At 48.1% G+C, this 7,505-nt stretch overlaps 1 protein-coding gene across 1 annotated transcript in view; it reads right to left on the bottom strand.

Annotated features, from left to right (window-relative positions):
• The window catches only part of CRHR2 (corticotropin releasing hormone receptor 2), a 133,584-nt gene that overhangs the window by 125,376 nt on the left and 703 nt on the right, over positions 1 to 7,505 (bottom strand). The gene's annotated exons all lie outside the window — the stretch shown is intronic.

Raw genomic sequence — 7,505 nt, forward strand, 5'->3', positions numbered from 1 at the left:
CAAAGAGGGAGCTAAGCAAATATTACCACCCCTCCCCGAGCCTATATAATAATAGATGATACATAGGGACAATAATATCATTAACACATAATAACGAATCCCATAAAAAAAAGCGCGTCGTTCCCCTTTAAATATCCCTGGCAACAAAGTATCACTCTGCAGAGTCAATTCATTACGAGAACGTGAAGATAACGTTTCCGCCGACGCGGACAATTCATTAAACTCAGCGGTAGTCCATGCTGCCCGGTCCTGAGCAGCCGGTGAAACATGTCAGCGGTTTTGCGGTAGCGGAATTGGCGCGCTCGTCTGCTGTTTATTAAATTAGGAGCCTGGCGCCCCGCGGCGCCTGTTTAAAGTCTCTGAGCCGTGCGGATGACGGCTCTCTTCCCAGACACGGCGGCCGCTCCCAGAAGGCTTCGGTGTAAGAAAAGATCGCTAATTACTCCCATCAAAGGCTCATTACAGCGGGAAAAGCTTCCTTACACAACTCCTATTGGCACCTGCTTCCTGCACAATGGCGCCGCCGCCGTTACCCAGCGCGCCAACAAAAGGGAACGAATTACGAATAATTGCGGCATGGTGCGACAGCAACAACATGCCCGGCAGATGTTTGCCGCAATACAGCCGCGTGCTGGCTGCGTCGGCACACCGATAAAAGGCGCAGAAACTACAGGCAATGCGATCTCCCAGTCAGATCTGTAGATGACGCTCCAGGTAGATTGTCAGCTCTTCGGAACAGAGTTGTGCAACGATATGCGGCAAGCCGGAGGAGACAAACGTCTGCTCTCGCCGGCGCCGAGCGATCAGGATAATGGAATGTCGCTCCGGAATTCTTGCTGCAGTGTGCAGATTGCGCTCGCCGGATCGAAGGCGGCGTCTGGTTATCAGCGTGATCTCAAAAGTCGGTGTTCTGTCGAAATGGCCAACTCGTCTAAATCTCCAACTCGGACGTCACATCCGTTGGAGATTTCGACAAGATGGCGCTATTGTGTGTGCGCCAGCCCTGGCGTTTTTAAAAAGCCTCGTCGACTTCCCCAATTTCCCTAAGAACTCATTGAGTTCTCCAACCGGCGTCAATGCTCGTGCCATCGGGTGCCCAACGCAAATTACGGAACGTGATACTGTTCTTAGGTGGCCGCGCGGGCGCACCGATGGGAGTTGGAGAGCTCGACAAGTTGGACATCTCGATAGAACACCGGCAAAGTAGAGGACGCTCCGATGTTCTATCGAGATGTCCAACTTGTCGGCATCTCCAACTCAGTGCGCCAAGAGCAGCATCACATTCCGCAATTTGCCCGATGGCACGAGCATTGACGCCGGTTGTTGAACTCGATGAGGATTGCGAGGCCGCACAGCCGTACTCAGGGTAATTGTGGAAGTCGACGAGGCTTGTGAAAATACCAGGGCTGGCACACGCGCAATAGCGCCTTCGCGTCGAAATCTCCAACGGATGTGACGTCACCAGTTGGAGATCTCGACGAGTTGGCCATTTTGACAGAAGACCGGCCTGACAGGTTAGCTTTAAAGGAAGCCGCTGGTGTTGGCCTCTCCTTCTGCTTTACTGTCATGCTGATCCGGCGCCTTCAGTCAGGGACAAGCACGCAGAACGCGAGTTATGACCTCACGCTTCTTTAGTGCCTGTGAGCAAGGGTTAAATACAGAGGCAGCAAGGCAGTGAGCATTGTTAGAAGGCCTGCCCAGCCATAGCGGCCCCTTGGACAGGTCTCCCTTAAAGTAATATTTGAGGAAGATCACAGCATTGTAAAGGTCACCATACACGTCTACGATACAACCTCTGTACAATCAACTTCATATTTACCAACAAGTATGTAATATGAGCACCTAACTTACCTATCCAATCACACAGGCCCTTGTACTACATACTTGTTGGTAGACCTAAAGGAGATTGTACAATCAGATTGTATCGTGTATAGGCAGCCTTAGGATATCCATACTCATTACAATCTGATTGTACAATCTCCTTTGGATCTACCAACAAGTATGTAGTACAGGGGCCTGTCTGATTGTATAGAGATCGATGGGATAGGTTAGGCAAGTCCTCATATTATATAGTTTTGGTAGATATAAAGCTGATTGTACGGAGGTTGTATGGTCACATTGTTACTGGTGTGTCGAGCCTTGGGCTGACCACACACTATACAATCTGATTGTACGATCTCATTTAGATCTACCAACAAGTATGTAGTATAAGGGCATGTCTGATTGTATACAGATTGATGGGATAATTTAGATACATCCTCCTATTACAGAGTTTTGGTAGATATGAAGTTGATTGTACACAGAGGACCCTGTCAGGTTGCCACATGTGTGGTGAACCTTAGGCTGGCTACACACTATACAATCCGATTGTGCAATCCCGATACAATCTCCTTTGGCCTTACCAAAACTATGTAATATGAGGACAAACCTAAACAATCCAATCCACGAATATCCAGCCAGGCAGGCTATTGCAAGACACACTACATAGCTGGTGATAGATCTAAACGAGATTGCACAATCGGATTGCACAGTGTATGGTCAGCCTAAATCAATGCAGAAAGTTGTTTTTAAGTTCTGAATTCTTTCTAGCGCTGCTGAGGAATCTGTAGGGAAATATGAGCAGTCTGTAGTCAGGAGCTCTGGGAATTGGCAGTATGCCAACACTGCAGATTGCTCAACCTTCAGGGCCCACTCATATATTTGCGATGCGTTGACATGCGTTGCGTAAGGGCAACCCATTGAAGATAACGGGTTGCCAGAGCACCAAACCGTGTGCACAGCAAAGAGCGAGAGATGCACAGAGCTGTGTGGCCACTAGAGGGAGCCCAGGAGCAGAGGAAATTCCTTTACTCCACAGCGCCATCTAGTGGCCGTACAGCATGGAAAATCATTCGCGCAGCAAAGAGCTTTGTGAACGGTTCATAAATCAGCCCCCTGAGTGAGAGATGAGGTTCTGGCCAATCAGGTTCCAGCTTTTATTCTCAGCACTAGGAAATAAAACGGCCACATCTGATTGGCTGATTTAGACAGCGCATCTCTTTGCTACAACCTATACGATGATTGCAGTATTGTTTGCCTGTCACAAAGCAGTGAAGAGGGAGGTGACCCAAATGTAAAGAACACGGTGAGGGCCACATCATAGGAGCCCTGGGGACAGCTACCACTAAGGACCTGACCTGTGTGGGGGGGTTAGTATGTGTGTGCCCCCCCCCAGTGTCTGTCTGGATTCCCTCCCTGGAACATGCGGCAAGTTAATTGGTGACTGATTGATCCATCCCTTGTGTGAATTAATTACATGGAAGGGAGGCCGGGGAACTACTTATATCCCCCGCCAGGTGCTATTGGTGATATTCACCAATAGCACCTGGCAGGCAGAGATACAGTCACTGCACTACACCGCCCAGCACGTAGCATTGCTTCCCTATCAGCCTTCAGTATTCTTAACCTCCCAGCCTCTAGTATTCATAACCCTCCCAGCCTCTAGTATTCATAACCCTCCCAGCCTCTAGTATTCCTTCACTTATAACCTCTATTACTCATACCCTTCTAGCCTCTAGTATTCTTACCCTCCCAGCCTCTAGTATTCTTACTCTCCCAGCCTCTAGTATTCCTTCACTTATAACCTCTATTACTCATACCCTCCCAGCCTCTAGTATTCTTACCCTCCCAACCTCTAGTATTCCTTCACTTATAACCTCTATTACTCATACCCTTCCAGCCTCTAGTATTCTTACCCTCCCAATCTTTGGTATTCCTACCCTTCCAGCCTCCATTACTCATACCCTTCCAGCCTCTAGTATTCCTACCCTTCCAGCCTCTAGTATTTCTAACCTTTCTATCCTCTAGTATTCAAGCCCTTCTAGCCTCTAGTATTCCTACCCTTCCAGCCTCTAGTATTTCTACCTTTCTATCCTCTAGTATTCATACCCTCCCAGCCTCTAGTATTCCTTCACTTATAACCTCTATTACTCATACCCTTCCAGCCTCTAGTATTCTTACCCTCCCAACCTTTGCTATTCCTACCCTTCCATCCTCCATTACTCATACCCTTCCAGCCTCTAGTATTCCTCCCCCTCCAGCCTCTAGTATTCCTCCCCCTCCAGCCTCTAGTATTTCTACCTTTCTATCCTCTAGTATTCAAGCCCTTCTAGCCTCTAGTATTCCTACCCTCCCAGCCCCTAGTATTCATACCCTCCGAGCCTCTAGTATTCATACCCTCCGAGCCTCTAGTATTCATACTAGGGATGCACTGATATCAATACTAGTATCGGTGCCGATGCTGGGCATTTTCACAAGTACTTGCGAAAACGCCGATACTAAGTGCTGATACCGCCGCTTTAAATTTTTAAACTGAAGCCGGCGCTGTAAACAGGTGCCGGGCTTCACAGGAAGACTACTGAGGTCTCCAACAAGGTCCCCACAGCCTTCCTATGAATGGCGGCGTGTGTTTACAGCACTGCTCAAAAATCTCCTCCTTCTCCATGCTACCTGCCGACCGACTGGGACCCCAATAAGCGCCCACACAGCCCCCTGAGAGCCGCACAGAGCCCAGCATACAACCTACACAGCCACCATTAACCCCACAGAGCCCAGCATACAGCCCTCACAGCCACCATTAACACCACACAGACCACCTGAGAGCCACACAGCCAACCATAGACCCCGCATTGCCACCTGAGAGTCCTCACAGCCCACCATAGACCCCGCATAGCCACCTGAGAGTCCTCACAGCCCACCATAGACCCCGCATAGCCACCTAAGAGTCCTCACAGCCCACCATAGACCCCGCAGAGCCACCTGAGGGTACTCACAGCCCACCATAGACCCCGCATAGCCACCTAAGAGTCCTCACAGCCCCCCATAGACCCCGCATAGCCACCTGAGGGTCCTCACAGCCCACCATAGACCCCGCATAGCCACCTGATGGTCCTCACAGCCCACCATAGACCCAGCATAGTTACCTGAGAGTCCTCACAGCCCACCATAGACCCCACATAGTCACCTGAGAGTCCTCACTGCCCCCCATAGACCCCGCATAGCCACCTGAGGGTCCTCACAGCCCACCATAGACCCCGCATAGCCACCTGAGGGTCCTCACAGCCCACCATAGACCCTGCATAGTCACCTGAGAGTCCTCACAGCCCACCATAGACCCTGCATAGTCACCTGAGAGTCCTCACAGCCAACCATAGACCCCGCATAGTCACCTGAGAGTCCTCACAGCCCACCATAGACCCCGCATAGCCACCTGAGAGTCCTCACAGCCCACCATAGACCCCGCATAGCCACCTGAGAGCCCACAAAGCCCACAATAGACACACACAGCCACCTGGGAGTCTGCACAGCCCACCATAGAACGTGCACAGCCCTCCTAAGAGACCCCACACAGACACCTAAGATCCTTCGCTGGAGACATCAGGCCGGCATCCCGCAGCAGCGCAGAATAGTTAGCTTCATATTATTTGACATTGCTGTATAATGTAATGCTGGGCTTTGTAGTCCTTCTACAGCCTGGAGTCAGGGGCAGAACTACCAGGGTTGCAGCGGTTGCAGCTGGGAGCAGACACTGGCGCCCCACCACTGTCCTGAAATCATTAGTCTGTATTGTTTTAGAAAAACTGTCACATGACAATAAAAACAAAAGGTATCAGTAATTGGTATCCTCGAGTACTTGAGGAAAAGTATCGTTACTCAGACTCGGTGGGGAAAAAATGGTATCAGTGTATTCCTAATTCATACCCTTTAAACCTCTAGTATTCCTTTCCATTCCAGACTCTATTATTCATACCCTTCTAGTCTCTAGTATTGCTACCCTCCCAGCCTCTAGAATGATCTACCCTCGCAGCCTCTATTGCCCTTCCAAGATCTAGCATTCCTACCTTTTCAGCCTCTAGCATTCCTAGCTTCCCAGACACTGTTATAAGGACCTTTACAGGCTCTAGTATTCCCACCTTCCTAGTCTCTAGAATTATGTACCCTCCCATCCTCTATTACCCTTCCATGATCTAGCATTCCTACCTCCTAGACTCTAGAATTATGTACCCTCCCATCCTCTATTACCCTTCCAAGATCTAGCATTCCTACCTCCTAGACTCTAGAATACTTAGAATTATGTACCCTCATAGCCTCTATTACCCTTCCAAGATCTAGCATTCCTACCTCCTAGACTCTAGAATTATGTACCCTCATAGCCTCTATTACCCTTCCATGATCTAGCATTCCTACCTTTTCAGCCTCTAGCATTCCTAGCCTCTACTATTCCTAGCTTACCAGTCACTTTTATAAGGACCTTTCCAGGCTCTAGCATTCCTACCTTCCTAGACTCTAGAATTGATGTACCTTCCTAGCCTCTATTACCCTTCCAGGTTCTAGCATTCCTACCTTTTCAACCTTTAATATTCCTAACCTCCCAGCCACTTTTATAACGACCTTTCCAATCTCTGACATTCCTACCCATCCAGTCCCTAGCATTATTACCCTCCCAGCTTTTGGATACTTATCCTTCCAGCCTCTAATCCTGCTATCCTCTCAGACTCTAATATTCCTACTCCTCCGACATATAGCGTTTCTGTCCCTAGCATTCCTATCTTCCCAGACTCCTGTATTGGAACCTGTAGAATTCCCACCCTCTCAGCCTCTAGATTCTGCTACTTTGCTAGTCTCTAGTATTCCTACCCAAACAGCCTCTAGCAATGGTACCCTCCTAGCCTATGTCATGTATAAGCTTCCAGGCTCTGTTGTTCCAACCCCGACAGCCTCCCGGATTGCTGTTCTCCCAGCCTCTAGCATTTCTAATATCCCAGCCTCTAGCTTTTCTAGTATCCCAGCCTCTAGCATTTCTAATATCCCAGCCTCTAGCATTTCTAATATCCCAGCCTCTAGCATTCCTAATATCCCAGCCTCTAGCATTCCTACCCTCCTAGCCGCTAGTTTCTTATCCTTCCAAATTCCAGCCACCAGCATTCCAATCCATAGAAATGATATCATACAAAAGAGATACAAAATATAATGGACAGTGAAAGCTTCTGGAGAGTCAAACTGTTCATTTGTGAGGTCATGGAACTTATAGGCAAAGCCAAGACACCAAGTCAGAGACAACAAGGACCCCGATTGTCAGGAGTTAATGATGATCACCTCTATCATCATCATCATCGTTATCATCATTGTCATATCTAAAACATCTGAACTCTGACAAAGCAAGCAGCAGAATTTGCAAACTGCAGCAATCATCCGCAACGACTGCGCTGACAGTTCCCCCTTTTCTCCTTCTCAGCATGTAGAGAACCATTGTGTTGTTTGTTTGTTCTCTATGTGACAGTTATAATGCCGTAACAGATATGAGAATAAGTAACCAATAGACTTTTGAACTGCAAAATAAATAAATAAACAAAATCATATATATATTTATACCCTTTTTTATTATATTATTATTTTTATTATTATTATATTATTATTATTAGTAGTAGTGTGTGTGTGTGTGTGTGTGTGTGTGTGTGTGTGTGTGT

The sequence above is a fragment of the Nanorana parkeri genome, unplaced genomic scaffold, assembly GCF_000935625.1.
Source record: "Nanorana parkeri isolate BGI_ZX_2015 unplaced genomic scaffold, ASM93562v1 scaffold1146, whole genome shotgun sequence".
NCBI classification, from domain to species: Eukaryota; Metazoa; Chordata; class Amphibia; order Anura; family Dicroglossidae; genus Nanorana; species Nanorana parkeri.